Consider the following 20,782-nt stretch of genomic DNA (forward strand, 5'->3'; position numbering starts at 1 on the left):
AGCGGAATACAGCTCGACCGGTAAGCCGTCGCTTCTGGAAGTCCTATTCCTCTCCAAGGACTTGGCGGCTCTGGCCAGCTCGTCCAGGGATATTGGCCGGTCCAGCCACTCCCTCGTGCCGTCGTCTAAGACCTCCGTGATAGACGACAGAAACGACTCGGAGGCCGTGCTGTCCATGGGCTTCGTGTCGTACAGTCCGGCATAGAAGGATCTGCTGATCCTCAAAATGTCGGACCGAGATGACGTCACCGAGCCGTCGTCCTCCTTCAGCCGGCTAAGCACAGAGCTCTCTTTGTGCACCTTCTGAAAGAAGAAACGCGAGCACGTCTCGTCCTGCTCCACGGAGCGGACCCTGGACCGGAAGATTATCCTGGAGGCCTCCGCGGCGAAGAGCAAGGCTTGCTGGCCCCTCACCTCGCGGAGGTCCTCCATGACATTGACCCCCATCAACTGCAGAAGGAGCAGGTTCTGCACCCTTTTCTGGAGTCGCGACAGCTTTCCCCGCCTCTCTCTTGCCTTCTGAACACCCTTGAGGACAAAGAACTTTTTGATGTTCTCCTTCACCGTCTCCCACCAGTCGCCTGGAGACTCAAAGAAGGGTTTCACGGTTCTCCAACCGGCGTACTCCCTCTTAAGCTCCTCGACGTTCTCTGGGGTCAACAGAGTCGTGTTGAGCTTCCACATCCCCTTGCCAGCCGGCTGGTCGTCCTGTAAGTGACAGTCGGCCAGCAGGAGGCAGTGGTCAGAGAAGAACACCGGCTCGACGCCGGCGGACCTGACCGAGAACGTCCGTGACACAAACAGGAAGTCTATCCTTGAGCTGATAGACCCGTCTGGCCGCGACCAGGTGTACTTCTGCTGCGCTCCGTCTGCAGGGGTGCTGAAGACGTCGAGCAGTTTGGCGTCCTTCACCGTGCCCATCAGGAATCTGGACGTGACGTCCAGTTGACTCCTCCCACCCGATGTCCCCACGCCGGATCTTCCATCTGCATCAATGATGCAGTTGAAGTCTCCGCCTAGGATGACTGGCCTGGACGCAGCCAGCAGGGGTGGAAGCCGCTGCAGGACGTCCAACCGCTCACTCCGTACCGCTGGAGCATACACATTGATCAGCCTCAGGGGAGCGTTCCTGTAGGTGATGTCAGCCACTAGGAGGCGCCCCCGCACCACCTCCTGAACTTGAGAGATGGTGAAGTTGCGCCCCCGCAGCAGAATAGCCAGGCCCGAGGAGCGACAGTCGTTACCCCCCGACCAGATCAAAGGCCCACAGGTCCAGGCGCCGGACCATTTCCCGTACCTGCCGAGGTGCGGTATCCCGCACTCCTGCAGAAATAGGAGGTCCGCCTCGACGGTGGTCAGGTAGGCCAACGTGGACACACATCTCGCGGTTGACTTGATGCTGCGCACATTAATGCTCGCAACTCGTACCCCCATTGTGGGCAGTGACCGCAGTACCCTCCCCAAGTCCAAGGTCCAGCCCCTCCATCTGTCCCTGCATGCCCATTGCCCGGGCAAACTGCTGGACACTCCCCGGGCTCAGGAAACCGTCCGTGCTGCCTTCCGGGTGGCATCCCCCCATCAGGGGTGCGGAGGCAGGAGGGTCCGGATCCGGGTCAGGCTGGGGACGCGCTGTTTCCTCCTTCCCGCCTGGAAGTTCCGGGGGCCCTCCAGTGCTCCAGCGGCACTTGACTGGGTGTCGGAGGGAGCCTCAGGACGCCTCCCGTCACCTGGAAGCGTGGTGCTGCTTTCCTTCCCCCTCAAGATCTTTAACTTCTGCTTCGGTTGGGCCCTCTCTGAATCCCCCTCGTCAGAGGAGCTCTTATAGCCCCCCTGTAGCTGCCTTTTCCCGCCTGATGGTTGCGGTTCCTGGGCCCGTCGACGCACCTTCCTCCTCGCTTTCCGGACTGTTGTCCACTCCCCTGGGTTGCCTGTCGCCGCCTCCATCGACTCCGGGTTGTCGGGGGGGACCGGAGCGTGCAGGGGTACTTTGCTGGCCTCGGGCCCATCCTGCAGGGCTGGGCCCTCCTGCACGGCCTGGCCCTTCTGCACATTAGTGGGGTCCTTGCTGGGCCCTGGTGCCTTTCTCTCCTCCGGGGGGGCTGGCCCCGCATTGCCCCTGCCGGCGACCTGGGCGTAGGTTGTCCCCCGCCGCGGGCATGCCCTATAGAGGTGGCCCGCTTCCCCCGCAAAGGTTGCAGCTTTTCTCTCGTGGGCAATCCTTTGCAAGGTGTCCCTCCTCCCTGCAGTTCCTGCAGATGGAGACTTTGCAGTCGGCCGCCACATGACCTGACCTACCACAGGCATGGCAGACTTTACGTTGCCCTGCATCGGTCAGGTAGCCCCTGCTCCCGCCGATCGCGAAGCTGGACGGTGGGTGTGCGACATTCCCATCCGCGCCCATCCTCAGCGTCACCTTGACCTGCCTCTTACTCGTCCAGATCCCAAAGGGGTCCACGATGTCAGTTAGGTCCCCTTCCACCTTCACGTACCTTCCGAGGAAGGTCAGGACATCAACTGCTGGCACATGCGGGTTGTACATGTGTACAGTCACCATACGGCTCCTCTGCGCTGGCATCACAAACAGTGGGACAGCGGTCAATACAGAGAGGGGGCCCTCACCTCCTTCCTCCTTGAAAACCTCCAGGAAGCGCTCGCAAAGCTTGGCACTCCTGAAGGTTACATCGTAAAAACCTCCTCCGGGGAAATCCTGCAGGCAGTAAATGTCCGCAGCAGTGAACCCACAACAGTCCAACAGGACCCTCTTCACGAAGAAGGTGCGGTCCACAGGTGCACCTTCATCCACCTTCTTTACAGAAACACGGATGATGTTCCGGACCCCCTGACCTGGGGCACGAGCACTCGCCGCAGCCATCGATGCAGGTTGGCTGCTCCCCTGAACCAGCGTTAGGCCGAAGCCAGCATTAAGATCCACTGGTTGCAAGGGTGCACAGCCAACCCGACGTCCTCCTTTCACCTCCAAGATAGCACTCTCCTCCTCTCGGTCCACAAGAGAGTGGATCTTTATTGTGTTCGAGATGTAAGCTGGTTCACTGAGCTTGCCGGTTTGTTCCCAGATGTTTCGTCACCATTCTAGGTAACATCATCAGTGAGCCTCCGATGTCCCGCTTTCTATTTATCTGTTTAGGTTTCCTTGGGTTGGTGATGTCATTTCCTGCATTGGTGATGTCATTTCCTGTTCTTTTTCTCAGGGGATGGTAGATTGGCTCCAAATCAATGTGTTTGTTGATGGAGTTCCGGTTGGAATGCCATGCTTCTAGGAATTCTCGTGCGTGTCTCTGTTTGGCTTGTCCTAGGATGGATGTGTTGTCCCAATCAAGGTGGTGTCCTTCCTTATCTGTATGTAAGGATACTAGTGATAGTGGGTCATGTCGTTTTGTGACTAGTTGATGTTCATGTATCCTGGTGGCTAGCTTTCTGCCTGTTTGTCCAATGTAGTGTTTGTCACAGTTCTTGCAAGGTATTTTGTAGATGACGTTCGTTTTGTTTGTTGTCTGTATAGGGTCTTTTAAGTTCATTATCTGCTGTTTTAGTGTGTTGGTGGGTTTGTGCGCTACCCTGACGCCAAGAGGACCGAGTAGTCTGGCAGTCATTTCGGAAATGTCTTTGATGTAGGGGAGAGTGGTTATGGTTTCTGGGCCAGTTTTGTCTGTTTGTTTGGGTTTATTGCTGAGGAATCGGCGGACTGTGTTCATAGGGTACCCACTCTTTTTGAATACGCTGTATAGGTGATTTTCTTCTGCTCTGTGTAGTTCCTCTGTGCTGCAGTGTGTGGTGGCTCATTGGAATAATGTTCTAATGCAGCTTCGTTTGTAGGTGTTGGGATGGTTGCTCCTGTAGTTCAGTATTTGGTCCGTATGTGTTGTTTTCGTCTGAAAACGAACCTCCCAGCTCAGCAAGCAAACTCACATCCAGAACCTCAACCTGAGCTACAAATCTTCTCAAAACTCGCTAGGTCACAAAGTGCATGAGAAGAGATGATGAATTGTGCAATGAGGTTTAGAATGACTCATAAGTAACCCATTGTCCCTTGGCACCACAAGCTTTCGTGAAAGCTCTGTCATCATTACGAGGTGCTAGTATTGTCGATACTGCTCGCTTGGGGACAAGTAAGACCATTAATTACTGTGCTGTCTTCAGTTAATAAATCATCAAAACTGGGAGTTCGACTGCAACTCCACCCCTGAAACTGTGGCTGAAATGTTAAGGAAGATAAGTGATGGGAAGCTGAGGAGGAAGCCCTGTCCATCCATTCCCTCTGTGCGTTTGTGTTTTTCTCTCTTGAGTGCTGATGGGCTATGAGGGCAAGTGACTTAGTGGTGGGATCTGGTGAACGGAGAGGGGTAGAATCAAAATATGGAATCTTCAAGATGTTTGTTAAAGTTAGGGGTGGAAATTGCGGAAGTGCTTTTGTAAATCTTGCCATCCTCCTTCAGTACATTGTGAGAAGGTTGGTGAATTCCAAATGTTACAGCCTTGTAAACTCAGCAACTGCAGGTTATCAGTTCACCTTCAGTAGTGGGGAAGTTTATGGAAATGATTACCTGGGAAAACTAGAAGTCGTTTGAAGAAACAAACAAAAACTGAGAACACTGGAGAAACTCAGCAGGTCTGTTAGCATCTGTGGAGAAAGAAACAGAGTGAATGAAATTGTTGACTTGCTTGCCAAGCTGGCTTGTTTTCGTTCAGATGTTTCGTCACCATGTTAGGTAACATCTTCAGTGGAGCCTCCAGTGAAGCGATGTTGTTCTACTCCACTTGAAATTTACTGTAAAGTCCATTATGGTGAGTAGTGTAATTTCCAGTTGGTTATGTATGGGTTTGTATATGGGGCCCAGTAGTATGTGTTTGTTGATTGCATTATGGGTGGAGATCCAAGCCCCTAGGAGTTCCCGTGTGTGTCTTTGTTTGGCTTGGGCTACTAAGGTTATCTTGTCCCAGTTAAACTGATGGTCTTCGTTGTCTGAGTGTCCTGATATTAAGGAGAGTTCATCATGCTGTTTTGATGCTCGCTGATGTTTGTGTATTCTGATGGCTTGTTTCCTTCCTTCCTCTCTATCCAATGTAATGTTTGTGGCAGTCGTTGCACGGTATTTTGTAAACTACGTTGGTTCTGCATGTTGTGGCAATGGAGTCTTTAATCCTTGTGTCTGTCAAAGAACAAAGAACAAAGAACAAAGACAATTACAGCACAGGAACAGACCCTTCAGCCCTCCAAGCCTGCACTGACCTGCTGCCCAGCACAACTGTAATCCCCTACCCCCTGGGGACCGTATCCCTCGATTTCCATCTTATTCATAGAACATAGAACATAGAACAGTACAGCACAGATCAGGCCCTTCAGCCCATGATGTTGTGCCGACCATTGGTCCTCATGTATGCACCCTCAAATTTGTGTGACCATATGCATGTCCAGCAGTCTCTTAAATGTCCCCAATGACCTTGCTTCTACAACTGCTGCTGGCAACGCATTCCATGCTCTCACAACTCTCTGCGTAAAGAACCCGCCTCTGACATCCCCTCTATACTTTCCTCCAACCAGCTTAAAACTATGACCCCTCGTGTTAGCCATTTCTGCCCTGGGAAATAGTCTCTGGCTATCAACTCTATCTATGCCTCGCATTATCTTGTATACCTCAATTAGGTCCCCTCTCCTCCTCCTTTTCTCCAATGAAAAGAGACCGAGCTCAGTCAACCTCTCTTCATAAGATAAGCCCTTCAGTCCAGGCAGCATCCTGGTAAACCTCCTCTGAACCCTCTCCAAAGCATCCACATCTTTCCTATAATAGGGCGACCAGAACTAGATGCAGTATTCCAAGTGCGGTCTAACCAAAGTTTTATAGAGCTGCAACAAGCTCTCACGACTCTTAAACTCAATCCCCTGTTATTGAAAGCCAAAACACCATATGCTTTCTTAACAACCCTGTCCACTTGGGTGGCCATTTTAAGGGATCTGTGTATCTGCACACCAAGATCCCTCTGTTCCTCCACACTGCCAAGAATCCTATCCTTAATCCTGTACTCAGCTTTCAAATTCAACCTTCCAAAATGCATCACCTCGCATTTATCCAGGTTGAACTCCATCTGCCATCTCTCAGCCCATCTCTGCATCCTGTCAATGTCCCGCTGCAGCCTACAACAGCCCTCTATACTGTCAACGACACCTCCAACCTTCGTGTCATTTGCAAACTTGCTGACCCATCCTTCAATCCCGTCATCCAAGTCATTAATAAAAATTACAAACAGTAGAGGCCCAAGGACAGAGCCCTGTGGAACACCACTCACCACTGACTTCCAGGCAGAATATTTTCCTTCTACCACCACTTGCTGTCTTCTGTTGGCCGGCCAATTCTGTATCCAGACAGCTAAGTTCCCCTGTATCCCATTCCTCCTGACCTTCTGAATGAGCCTACCATGGGGAACCTTATCAAATGCCTCGCTGAAGTCCATATTCATGTATTTGTCAAGGTGCCCTTTCAAAGTCACGATCGTATCTGCTTCCATTACCTCCCCCGGCAACAATTTCCAGGCACCCACCACCCTCTGTGTCAAAAACGTACCTCATATATCACCTTTAAATCTTGCCCCTCACACCTTAAACCCATGGCCCCTAGTAACTGATTCTTCCACCCTGAGAAAAAGCTTCTGACTGTCCACTTTGTCCATGCTCTTCATAATCTTGTAGACCTCCATCAGGTTGCCCCTCAACCTCTGTCATTCCAGTGCGAACAACCCAACTTTCTCCAACCTCTCCTCCTAGCTAATGCCCTCCATACCAGGCAACATCCTGGTAACTCCTTTCTGTATCCTCTCCAAAGCCACTACATCCTTCTGGTAATCTGACAACCAGAATTGAACACAATATTACAAATGCGGCCTAACTAAGGTTTTATAAAGCTGCAACATTACATGCTAATTTTTAAACTGAATGCCCCGGCTGATGAAGCCAAGCAGGCCATATGCCTTGTTGACGACCTTCTCCCGCTGCGTTGCCACTTTCAGTGACCTGTACGTACAGATCCCTTTGCCTATCAGTACTCTTAAGGGTTCTGCCATTTACTATATATTTTCCAACTGGATTAGTCATTCCAAAATGCATGACTTCACACCTTTCCAGACTAAATTTCATCTGCCATCTCTCTGCCCAAGTCTTCAACCGATCTGTATCCCTTTGACAGTCCTCATCGCTATCCGCAATTCCACTAACCATTGTGTCATCGGCAAACTTACTAATCAGACCAGCTACATTTTCCTCCAAATCATTTATATATATTACCATCAGCAAAAATCCCAACTCTGATCCTCGAGGAATGCCACTAGTCACAGCCCTCCATTCAGAAACTTACCCTTTCACTGCTACCTTCTGTCTTCAATGTTTTTTATCCAAATTGCAAGCTCTCCTCTGACCCCATGCAACTTCACCTTCTGTATCAGCCTGCCATAAGGGATCTTGTCAAAGGCCTTACTGAAGTCCATGTCCACAACTTAAACTGCCCTACCCTCATCGATCATCTTTGTCACTTTCTCAAAAAACTCAACCAAGTTAGTGAGACATGACCTCCCCTTCACAAAACCATGTTGCCTCTCACTAATGCGCCCACTTATTTCCAAGGACTAAATCCTGTCTCAAAGAATCACTCCCAATAATTTCCCTACCACTGATGTAAGGCACACTGGCCTGTAATTTGCTGGATTATCCTTGCCACCCTTCTGAAACAAAGGAAGAACATTGGTTATTCTCCAATCCTCTGGGACCTCCCCTGTAGTCAGTGAGGATACACATATTTCCTTCAAGGCCCCAGCAATTTCTTCCCTTGCCTCTCTCAACATTCTGGGGCATGTCCCATCAGGCCCTGGGGACTTGTCTACCTTAATGTTTTTCAAGATCCCCGATACCTCCTCCCTTTTGATCTCAACATGGCCCAAACTATCTACACACTCTTCCCCAGACTCATCATCCAACAAGACCTTTTCTATGGTGAATATTGATGCAATATACTCATTTAATACTTCGCCCATTTCCTCTGGCTCCACACATAAATTCCCTCCCCTGTCTTTGAGTGGGCTAACCTTCTGCCTGGCTACCCTCTTGCTCTTTATATATGTATAAAAAAACCTTGGGATTTTCCCTGTTGGCCAGTGACTTTTCATGACCCATTTAGCCCTCCTGACTCCTTGCTTAAGTTTCTTTCAACTTTCCTTGTACTCCACCCTTGCTTTGTGTGTTCCCAGCCTCCTGGCCTTGATAAATGTTTCCTTTTTCTTTTTGATTCAGCTCACAATATCTCTCGTTATCCAAGGTTCTTTAAAACTTTCCATACTTATCCTTCATCTTCACAGGAATGCGCTGGTCCTGAGTTCCTAGCAATGTAAAGACTTGAAAGCCTCCCACAAACCAGATGTTGATTTGCCCTCAAACATCTGCCTCCAGTCTACATTCTTCAGTTCCGGCCTAATATGGCTCTCCCAGTTCAGCAACATCAACTGATATCTACAGCTGCCTTTATCCATCAGTACCTTAAAGTTTACTGAATTGTGATCATTGTTCCTGAGCTGCTCCCCGACTGAGATTTTGACCATCTGGCCAGGCTCATTCCCCAATATTAGGTCCAGTACAGCCCCTTTCCTAGTTGGGCTATCAACATACTGTTTCAAGAAGCCCTCCTGGGTGTTCCTTACAAAACTCTTCCCCATCTGAGCCACAGGCACTGAGTCTCAGTCAATATGTGGGACAACAACCTTGTTACTTCTATATCTTGCTAAAATCTGCCCACATATCTGCTCTTCTATCTCCCACTGGATGTTGGGAGGCCTATAGTAAACCTCAAACATTGAGATTGCACCCTTCCTGTTCCCGAGGTCTACCCGTATTGCCTCGTGGTATGCACCATCCGAGGTGTTGTCCTGCAGTACAGCTGTGATATTCTTCTTAACAAGTAATGCAACTCCCCCAGACCTTTTTCATCCCCTTCTATCCTGCCTGAAACATTTGTATCCTGGAAATTTAAGCTGCCAATCCTGTCTCTCCCCTAACCAAATCTCTATAATAAAAACATCATACTTCCAATTACCAATCCAAGCTCTAATTTCATCTGCCTCACTTGTTACACTTCTCTCATTGAAACTGATGCAGTTCAGTCTGCCAGATCCACTTGATCAGCAACCACACCCTGTCTGCTCTTCCTCTGAGTCTTACTGGCCCTATTGTCTCATTCCCTTTCACTCAATTCACCTTTGCTTTGGTTCACACCCCAATGCAAAGTCCTCCCAAGTAACACCAGCAACTCCCCAGCCAGGATACCTGTGCAGGTGCAACCTGCCCTGGAAGAGATCCTAATGGTCCAGATATCTGAAACCGTCCCTCCTGCACCAACTGTTTAGCCACGTGTTGAGCTGTACTATCCTTCTACTTCTAGCATCACTGGCACGTGTTCACATTGAGTAATCCCTCCTGCTTCTTAACTTTCTACCTAACTCCCTGAACTGCTGCTGCAGAACCTCATCAAGCATCCTACCTTTGTTGTTAGTACCAATATGTACCACAACCTCTGGCTGTTCACCCTGTCCCTTCAGAATGCTTTCTGCCTGGACCCAGGTGCCAGGGAGGCAACACATCATCTTTGATGTCCACAGAAGCGCCTGTCTGTACCCCTAACTACAGAGTCTCTAACAATTACTGCTCTAGCGCACTTTGTCCTTCCCTACTTAAGAACAGACCCAGCTGTGGTGCCACCAGTCTGGCTGTTGCTGCTGTTATCCCCCGATATGTCATTCCCTGCGCACCCCCCCCCCCGAGCAATATACTTGTAAGAGAAGGGGACACCATAGGGGATCCCTCCCCTTCTAGCGGTCACCCATCTATCTGCCTGCACCTTGGGTGTCATCACATCCCTGAAACTACTCTCTATGACTCTTTCCACCACCCTCATGCTCCTAAGTGCATCCAGTTGCCGCTTCAACCTATCCACACAGTCTATAGGAAGCTGCAATTGGGTGCACTTCCTGTAGATGTATCATCCGAGACACTGGAAGTGTTGCGGATCTCCTATATCTCACAAGTGCAGCACTTAACCCCTCTGACTGACATTTCTATCCCCAATCAAGCTGTTTAGGATAATGTATTGAACACTTACCCTTACTTATTGCGGCAAATACCTGAGGTAGGTCTCCCCTCACTCACCTTCCCAGGATGCTCCCTGGATCTCTCCCTCTCCCTTTGCTTCTCATCCTTACCATGGAATACATTTGGCTTTTTTTTTTGTTGGTTAGAGGAGGAGGTAGGTAGGAAAGGAAACATTGAGGAAGTGTTTAGGGTTGAATTGTCACTTGACAACAGCCCCTCTGCAAACCACCTTCTGGAAGCAGTGACTGAACTGATGCAGATCTTCTCCACATTAGCCTATCAGCGTCACCACTCTGCTGCCCCCTTCTGGGACTAGAGTTGTAGAGTGGTTGTGAGCTTGAGGGCCACCATGATTCCTAGTGGTCGTAAGAGTTCTGATGTGTTCCTGATGTATAGCAGTGTGGCCAGTGTGTTAGGGTGTGCTATATCCCCTTGTTAGTGTCTGTTTCAGTGGATGAAGTTGTGGGATATCTGTTCATTCGCAAGGATTATATAGGTGTTCTTCCTCATTCCTGCATAGTTCTGGGTTGGTGCAGTGTGTCCTGGCCCATTTAAATTGTGTGCAAATGCAGCTTTGTTTGCGGGTGTTGGGATGGTTGCTGTGGAAGTTGCGGATTTGATCAGTGTGGGCTGTTTTTCTGCACACTGAGGTTTGGAACTCCCGGTAGGTCATATGCTCAAGTTCACCATCCAGAAACGGAAGTTGATTGTTGTTTTTTTTGTCAAAACTTTAAACAGAGTGAATGTTAACTAATGGTCATCCTTCACTTGAAGCTGCAACTCTGTTTTCTCTTCATACATGCTACCAGAACTGCTGAGTTTGAAGAAGGTAGCATGAATTGAAGAAAGTCAGCAGTGGCTTGTGAAAGGGATATTAGGCTGAACTAAGATAACAAAGTGTGAAGATGGATGAACACAGCAGGCCAAGCAGCATTTCAGGAATCTGAACTAATCTGATTAAGTCTTGCAATGAGGCGGCACTGATCAGTCGGTGAGAGTGGTGTGGCTGATCAATTAATTGTGGAATTTCAAAAGACTAACATAAAGACTGTCAACAAAGTGCAGGCCTGTACAATCAAAATAATGACAGTGGCTCAGACGTGAGGTTTGCTGAATGGCAGGAAACAAAGTTCTCAGGCAAGAGAAAGGTGCGGACTGGGGTTCACCAAGTGTTGGCTTAAGGGTACTGATTTTCTTCAACTCATGCAGCAGCAAGTTCCTGTTCTCACAACTTATCCAAAAACAGCTCAGTATGAAAGAGGGAACTCCTGATTGGAAAGCCTCTTGGATGTTGCAACAATCTGCCAAATGATGGGGTTTCTGCCATCATGAGGAGTTAGGATGGGTCTGGAAGAAGGATCAACCATAGTGATGGTGAGTGTTGTATAGCGTGAGCTTGTGGGGTTGGGGAGGAGCCCTGCAGCAGGAAGGCAACCAGACTCATGGCTATGTGTGTCCTTGTCCCTCGGTAGCCAGGCTAAGTCTTTCTTGTCCCACAGGAGAGATAGTAACTGCAGTCTTGGGCTGGGTGGGTGGTAGGATATGGCCCTTAATAAGGGATGAGTAACCAGTGATGAGCCCCTATTGGTGGAGAAGTGAGAAGGTGGAGCTTGGGCCTTCCCACCGAGTTGGAAATTCAGACAAAGATGGAAATGGCAGGATTTCTACTCCACCAGCGTTCTGCCTAATTAATTTCCTTGTTTTATCTGCAGCTCCAAGATTCAGCCCCAGCGGTCATTTAGGTCTCAGAAAGAGGCCATTCATAGAATCCCTTCAGTGGGAAAACAGGCCACTCGGCCCATCGAGTCCACAACAACCCTCAGAAGAGCATCCTACCGAGACCTACCCCATCTATAATCTTACATTTCCCGTGGCCAATCCACCTATTCTGCACATTTTTCAACTGTGGGAGCAAACTGACGCAGACACAGGGAGAATGTACAAACTTCACACAGACAGTCAGCCAAGTGTGGGATTGAACCTGACTCCCTGGCACTGTGAGGCAGCAGTGCTAATCGCTGAACCATCTTGCTGCCATTCAGCCCATTGAGTCTATGCTCAATGATAAAGCAATTCAGTCAGCCCTGTTCCCTAGCTTAATTCCTGCACCCTCGTGGGCAGTGAATTCTAGGTCATTCGCAGTTCCTGCATAAAGAAAGTTCTTCCTCTTATCACCCCTACATTGCCTTCCCAAATCCTTCTATAGGAACGTACTAACTAGGAGCAGGAACTTACTCCACCATTCAGAATGATCATCCAGTTCAGTTCCAGCTTTCTCCCCAAATCTATGCCCCCTCGGCTTTGTAACCATGGTAAATGGTGAGGGATTCTCCCTGCTTACTTTGTCTACGCCAGTCACAATCTTGCACATGAGGGAGCACAATTTGCTGAATTGCTTGTGCACAGAACCTGAATTGACACGACGGACCAAATAGCCTCCTCCCAACTGTAACCACTCAAAGATTGTGCGAAATATCTCACAGCACTTTTGGAAGAGCAGGAGAGTTCTTGCTTGTGGCCTTGACAATATTTAGCCTTCAATGTCACTAGAATATTATCTGGTTGTTATCACCTCGCCGCTTGTAGGAGCTTCCTGCACCCTACCTGGCGGCAGAATTTTCTGTCTTGCTCCGTTGACCACAAAGTGAGCACTCGTGAACTTCCAAACGTTGTGAAGGTGCTACAGAAATGGAAACTTGTCATTTTTCTTTGGTGTTTACCAACCATAATATTTTCTGACAGCTAACTGATAGCACCTAATGACAATACTTAATCTGCGACCACCCAAGCTTTTCTTCAAATGCAAACACGCGCCATTAGTAAAAGAAGCCAATTCATCACTGACTTGTGCACAACTTGGTGCCAGGAAAGAAGAAGAAACAATCAGTGATCAATGAAAGGTGTAGCTGTCACAGCCATGATCTCAGAGCTGCTCTGTGCACGTTCAAGGGGTCCAAGCACACGTCGGTAAATGTTGTCTCAGCTCCTCGATACTATTAGGAAGAGAACAGCATGCGATTGCGATAAGGTCCTCTTTATTCATGGTGAATGATGAAATATTAACTCCAGTCTTATCCCAAGGGTTAAACTCTGATGGACAGATTGTACAAACTTGCCTTGAGTTCAAAAGATCGAATCGCGACCTGATTGAGGATTACAAATGATAGAGAAATTTGGCTGTGTTGATAGATAGAAATGGAGTCCATAACAAGGTAATGGAGTGGAAAAAGTCGAACTAGACTGTTGATGAAGAAAATTAGAAAGTCACAGAAATCTGGATCTATCACCTCGAAAAAGTTGTTAATGCTGGGAGCAATTGGCAGCCTTCAGGAATGAGCTCCATAAAGATTTTAATTGGGTAAAGTTATCAAGGGATGTGCAGAAATGGATAACAGGGACTGAGTTACTAATCAACAATGATCTGATGAAAAGATTGAATAGGCTGGAGGGGCTGAATGGCCTCCATCTGTTCCTCTGTATCATGCTAGAAGAGATAATTGGTCTCCTTTAGTTCCTGTGTAGCAGACTCCAGGGGCTGAATGGCTGGTGAATTGAAGGTGATGGAGCTGCACGTAAAACAGAATGCTTGGCCAGCCCTTTCCCTTCCCAATCTGACCTTCATATTACAGGAAGATGGTGGGGGTGGGAGTGGGTTAGGTGCCAGGCAGCCCGTCCACCCAGAGGACCAAATAAAGGCCTCTTAAGGTCTCTATTCCATTTCTGTGGCACTATTTGTTGAAGCACTTCAGAGGCCAGTTCAGAGACAACCACATTGCCTTGGGTCTGTAGTCACATGGATGTCAGTGGGGTAAGGATTGCAGATTTCCTTCCCTCAAGGCTGTTAGTGAACCAATACACCATCTCAAAAATCATTTTGTGTGATTTTCTAAAATGATTTGTATTTACATCCTGTGGTTTTCACAACATCAAAACATCCCAAAGTGTTTTACAGCTGTCCATGTTGTTGGAATGTATGAGATCATCCGTTTTTAACAATCTGGTTTGAGAAATGGGTCCCCCCTCTCTTTGGAGGAGCTTGCTCTCTCTTCAAATAATGTCATGGAATCTTTTCCATTCAATCAAGTGGACATCTGAAAGGCAACACTGCTGACAGTGCACTACTGCCTCACTAGAGCTGAGAGTGCCTGTCTGAAGAAATAGTTTAATGTTTTGAGTTTCTGGAGTCGCAGTTATGCCTGTTTGGGTGATAAAGCATGTTGGGCTATCGAATGCCTTTATTTTTACCCCTGCAGCATTGCTTCAGTACTGCACCGGGAGGGAACAAGCTCCAGCCTTAAACCAACAATGTTCTGCCTCCAATGCAAGGCTGCTCAGCATTGAGTTTCAGGCAGCAGTCAGCATGCTGTAGGAGGTGAAGTCAAACGAGCAGGTACCCCGGTTGCATGGCTAGAACTTTGCTCGCAATCAGTTGTATATTGAGTGACAAGGCAGGAGAAGAAAAACTGTAAAGGACATGTACACAAAAGAAACTCTCACAGGGATCTCCAAAGTATTGTCATGAAACATTCTTAATCAAACAGGCCACTCTGACATGTTGCCTTTTAGTTTGATGTGGGTGTTCAGTGACGTCGTGTTAACAACTTAGTATCCCCAGCAGCAAGGACAAATACAGGAGTGAAACACAAACTAACACCAAGAACAAAACCTGAAGGCTCACAACCAAAGAACTGAACCATCTGCTGGAAAGGTGTTAGAGTAAGTTCTGAAGCCATCAGCATCAACCAGGTCTCCTTCAAGGCCATCATTATCGATTCAACCATTGGCAAGAGGAATTGCAAAGGCCTTGATCGCTCATGAATTAAATCAGAAAGAAATGCTTTTCACCAGTTTTATTTTCTAACCAATCTATTCAGAGAAGTTATCACATGCCTGTGGAACACGTTGGACTTGATCACAGGTCTCTAGGCCCTAGACACCACGCCACAAGGACCCTAAAGAAAAGCAGTGGCAAGGAATAGCAGTTGCTACCAGGTGAGGGGAGCAGAGATCTCAGGTTTGAGAAAGAGATGGCAGATATGAGTGAAACTTTGTTATGCAGTGAAAGATAATCAGCTTAAAGTCTATGAAAGTGGTGCAAGCGTAGACAATGAAAACTTTCAAAAGGAAATTGAACAGGCACTGTTGGGAACAGTGGTCATGATGGGCTGAATGGCCTGTTTCTCTGCCTTGCTCGTTCCAAGGTGTTAAATATATTTGCTCAACATTCAAGGAACAGCTGTAGGAGCATAAGGAGTTTAATGAAAATTGACTTTTGATACAGAAAGCTTCTTCTGCTTGTTCCTCCAGCCATCAAATGTTGGCGCAGAAAGAAGATCATATTTGCTGTGATTATTACAAGAAATATTTTACATATCTTCGCATAAAAATCAAAAATCTGTTTACTTTTTGTGTCGATACCTCAGATGTTGAATCTTATACAGTTTTAATCACCGTTATCAGGTTATTGCCCATCTCATGCGGCTGCCTGATTCAAGAGGACACTGTTGGATAAACACATGGTGTGGGACATAGTTTATATGCAGGCCCAGCTAGCTAGGAGTTCCCTCGAGCACACTGAGCAAGCAGTTTGGTTTTTATGACTATCTGGCAGATTTAATGTTGTTTTTATGGTGCAAGTTCAAATGTAATTACAGTAATTCTATTCCACACACAAGAAATTCTCTCATGATGTCTCGTTAGTTCATTATCACCATCACTGCAGTGCTTCAGTCCTGACAGAAAGCCACAGTGCTACAATTCATATTCACCACACCATCTATTTGGAAAGGAAATTTTGACATTCCTTACTTTTTCTGACCTCTGTTCAATGACCAACTCAGCTACAGTCTTGGGATATATTCAGACAATCTGAGAGGGCAACTGATGTCTTGGTTTCACATTTCATCCGAGAACAGCCCTTCCCTCCACTATCTCCACATGTTACAGTGCATCCTCAGTGCTTCACATCTCACAATGCACTGTCTTTTAAGTACTGATCCTCCGACAGTGCGGCTCTCCCTCAGCACTGACCCTCCGACAGTGCGGCACTCCCTCAGCACTGACCCTCTGACAGTGCGGCACTCCCTCAGTACTGACCCTTCGACAGTGCGGTGCTCCCTCAGTACTGACCCCCTGACAGTGTGGCACTCCCTGAGTATTGACCTTCCAGCAGTGTGGCACTCCCTCAGCACTGACCCTCTGACAGTGCGGCGCTCCCTCAGCACTGACCCTCCGACAGTGTGGCGCTCCCTCAGCACTGACCCTCCGACAGTGTTACACTCCCTCAGTACTGACCTTTCGACAGCGTGGTGCTCCCTCAGTACTGACCCCCTGACAGTGCGGCACTCCCTGAGTATTGACCCTCCGGCAGTGCGGCACTCCCTCAGTACTGACCCTCTGACAGTGCGGTGCTCCCTCAGCACTCACCCTCTGACTGTGCGGCTCTCCCTCAGCACTGACCCTCTGACAGTGCGGTGCTCCCTCTGTACTGACCCTCCGACAGTGAGGCTCTCCCTCAGTACTGACCCTCCGACAGTGCGGCACTCCCTCAGTACTGACCCTCCGACAGTGCGGTGCTCCCTCAGTACTCACCCTCTGACAGTGCGGCACTCCCTCAGCACTGACCCTCCGACAGTGCGGTGCTCCCTCAGTACTGACCCTCCGACAGTGCAGCACTCCCTCAGTACTGACCCTCCGACAGTGCGGCACTCCCTCAGCACTCACCCTCCGACTGTGTGGCTCTCCCTCAGCACTGACCCTCCGACAGTGCGGCACTCCCTCAGTCCTGACCCTCCGACAGTGCGGTGCTCCCTCTGTACTGACCCTCCAACAGTGCGGCGCTCCCTCTGTACTGACCTCCCGACAGTGCGGCACTCCCTCAGTACTGACCCTCCGACAGTGCAGCACTCCCTCAGCACTGACCCTCCGACAGTGCGGCACTCCCTCAGCACTGACCCTCCGACAGTGCGGCTCTCCCTCAGCACTGACCCTCCGACAGTGCGGCTCTCCCTCAGTACATGACCCTCTGACAGTGCGGTGCTCCCTCTGTACTGACCCTCCAACAGTGCGGCACTCCCTCAGTACTGACCTTCCGACAGTGCGGCGCTCCCTCAGCACTGACCCTCCGACAGTGCGGCACTGCCTCAGTACTGACCCTCCGACAGTGCGGCGCTCCCTCAGCACTGACCCTCCGACAGTGCGGCACTCCCTCAGTACTGACCCTCCGACAGTGCAGCACTCCCTCAGCACTGACCGTCCGACAGTGCGGCACTCCCTCAACACTGACCCTCCGACAGTGCGGCGCTCCCTCAGGCCTGACCCTCCGACAGTGCAGCACTCCCTCAGCACTGACCCTCCGACAGTGCGGCACTCCCTCAGCACTGACCCTCCGACAGTGCGGCACTCCCTCAGCACTGACCCTCCGACAGTGCAAAGCCCCCAATATCTTGCAATCACAAGACTTATTTATGCTTAGTCTCTATAATTTGTTAACTCGCTGATCTTCTGTGCAGGCCTGTATGTTACCCTATACTCCAAGCTTTGATTTTTGTCAGTAACCTTTGATGTCACACCTTATTAAATGTCTTCCAGAAATCTAACAACAATACATCCACCAGTTCTCTCTAATCCACAGTGCATGTAATTAAAGAACTATAACAGATTTGTTGATCACAATTTCCTTCTGATAAAATCACATTGATTCTCGCTGACTCCATTGAATGTTTCAAAGTTATCTGTAAAATATCTTTTTTTTATTATTCATTAATGAACAAGGGCATCACTGGCTAGGCAGCATTTATTGCCCATCCCTAATTGCCTAGAGAGCAGTTCAGAGTCAACCATATTGCTGTGGGTCTGGAGTCACATGTAGGCCAGACCAAGTGAGGATGGCAGTTTTCTTCCCTAAAGGACATCAGTGACCAAGATGGATTTTTCCAACAATTGACAACAGATTCATGGTCATCATTAGATTCTTAATTCCAGATATTAATTGAATTCAAATTCCATCATCTGCATTGGTGGGATTTGAACCTAGGTCCCTAGAACATTATCTAGGTCTCTGGAATAACAGTCGAGCGATAAACTGTAGTTTAGTCGTAGCTTTTAACATTTTCCCCATGACAGATGTTAAACTAACAGCTCAGTGGTCTTCTGCTTTTAGGCTCCCTCCCTTTCTGACCAAAGGAGTTTAATTTGCTGTTTTGAAATCAAATGCAATCTCCCGAATCTAGGAAATTTTGGAAATTTAAAGCCAATGTAACAACTATCTCACAACATTTTCTTTTAAGATCTTAAGCAGAATTCAGTGGGGACCTGGGACTTGCTTGCTCACAGCTCCCATGGTTGTAGAAGCATGAAATCCTCTGGCACTGAGAGTATGTAAGGATTGCATGGCAAAGAGAAAGACGCAGTACTATGAGGGTGTAAGATAGTCATCTAAAGTGTTCTAATATTATGGCTTTCACAAGCACGATAACATTATCAATATTAAATAGTCAGCTGCATAGTAGCATGGATGGTGCTGCTTTTTGGATGAGATGTTAAATTTTCCTTTTTTCAGACTAGTCAATCCATTAGTGAAAAGACAAGAAACCAGCAATATCTACGAGGGAAAATGACTTGCTGATTTTGACTGCATTGACTGATACAATATTCTGGGTTTATTTCCTAACATCAATCACATTGGGTTAGTAGTTTGATGACCAGTGCTGTCTGAGCATGCTCCACACTTTGTCTTGCAGTCTCAGGACTTGGCATTATCACAGTTCCCTTGAATGTCTGACAGTGAAAATTGTCATATCCCGATCAGTGATGAATGGTGCTTTCTCAGATCCAAGTCGACCTGTGGCTGGCTAGGCACTCACCATGTCAGTTTTTTGATGGAAAACATTTGTTGCATTGTCAGATGTAGCTGTTCAATTTGGTCCTTCACCCACCCAGAAGGTACAGCAGTGATTATTGACCATATAGTGAAAGCAAAATCGTGTGGATGCTGGGAATCTGAAACAAACACAGAGAACGCTGGAGAAACTCAGCAGCTCTGATAGAATCTGTAGCGAGGAAAACAGGGTAACTGTATTGAGCCCGGTATGACTTCAACATCTGAAGTGCTTTCAGGTGATTAAAGGTTGTTGGGCCTTAATCTGGGTCTTTCCAGATGGTGTGTTTGCTGACAGGAATTGAAAGCACCAACACGTCACTGTTAAGACAAAAATTAGGGAAGATAGACAGAGTTCAAACTTCAAAGGACTCATTGGGGACATCCCAAGGACATAAAACACTTTACACAGTTATTTCTTTATAGCATCTGACAGCAATTGCTAAATATTCGACAAGAAAATTTTTGTGGGCAGCCTTTTGCTGCCTGTACTTGAGAAGAATTCTAGATATTTTTAAAATGTGTTATTTTAGTTCTTTGCCTGATTTTATCTGTAGCTTCTTGTTAGCCATGAGATGAGGTTGGATGAGGGAATTTAGGAAGGCAGGAGACATAATCACATTTGAAATAACTGAAATATCCCAACAAGAAACAATTACATACTCAGTGAGTTACAGAAGGTCACATTAAACACCAAGACACAGTGAGACTTGTGCAACTTGCCCTGAAGCCATCTGATATGGTTAATCACATCTAGTTACAGCTCAGTTTTAGACTCTCCCCCCCAAATGCACTCTTTACTGATCTCAGTTGCCATGCAGACTTTGGTGCAGCTTGCCTGTTTCCTTTATCAAGTGACTAAATTCAGACCAAGCTATTTGTAACATATCTTTTAAACATCAGAATGGACATTTTGCTCCTCAATCAGCATCCTAAATGATCAAGGGGCTCAGATTGAATTATGAGTAGAGGTTATAGAAATTTGACTTCTGTTCCCTTAATTTCGATATGATGATGTGATCTGGTTTTTCACGTCCTTTCATAGGATGTGAGCATCACTGGTAAGGCAAGCACTTGCTGCCTATCCCCAGTTGCCTAAGAACCAAAGACATCACTTTGGTTTACACTGACAACTCATCCACATTAAAGTGGATCTAGGGTCACTGACAGACCAGACCTTGGAAGGGGAGCAGATTTGCTTCCCTAAAAGACATGAGTGAACCAGATGTTTTGTTTTGATGATGACTAGTTTCATGGTTACTGTTACTGAGACTAGCTTTCAATTCCAGATTTATAAATTCACTGGGTGCCATGGTGAATTTTGACCCATGGTGCTCAGAGCATCATCTGAGCCTGGATCACCAGCCGAGTGACAGAAGCACCTGCCACCATCTCCCCACATCAGAGTTCAACGTGCTAAACGGATATAATAGGCAGGTGTGAGGAAGCTAGTTTCTCTGCTATCACCTTCAGGATAGACACTGTCATTTGAGGATGTTGTCAGGAAGCACTTGTTCACACTAAAGTTTGTGAACATCTCGACGGCACGGTGGCTCAGTGGTTAGCACTGCAGCCTCACAGCGCCAGGGATCCGGGTTCGATTCCAGCCTCGGGTGACTGTCTGTGTGGAGTTTGCACATTCTCCCTGTGTCTGTGTGGGTTTCCTCCGGGTGCTCCTGTTTCCTCCCACAGTCCAAAGATGTGCAGGCTAGGTGGATCGGCCATGATAAATTGCCTGTAGTGTTCAGGGGTGTGTGGGTTAT

This window comes from Stegostoma tigrinum, chromosome 40, assembly GCF_030684315.1.
Source record: "Stegostoma tigrinum isolate sSteTig4 chromosome 40, sSteTig4.hap1, whole genome shotgun sequence".
Lineage (NCBI taxonomy): Eukaryota > Metazoa > Chordata > Chondrichthyes > Orectolobiformes > Stegostomatidae > Stegostoma > Stegostoma tigrinum.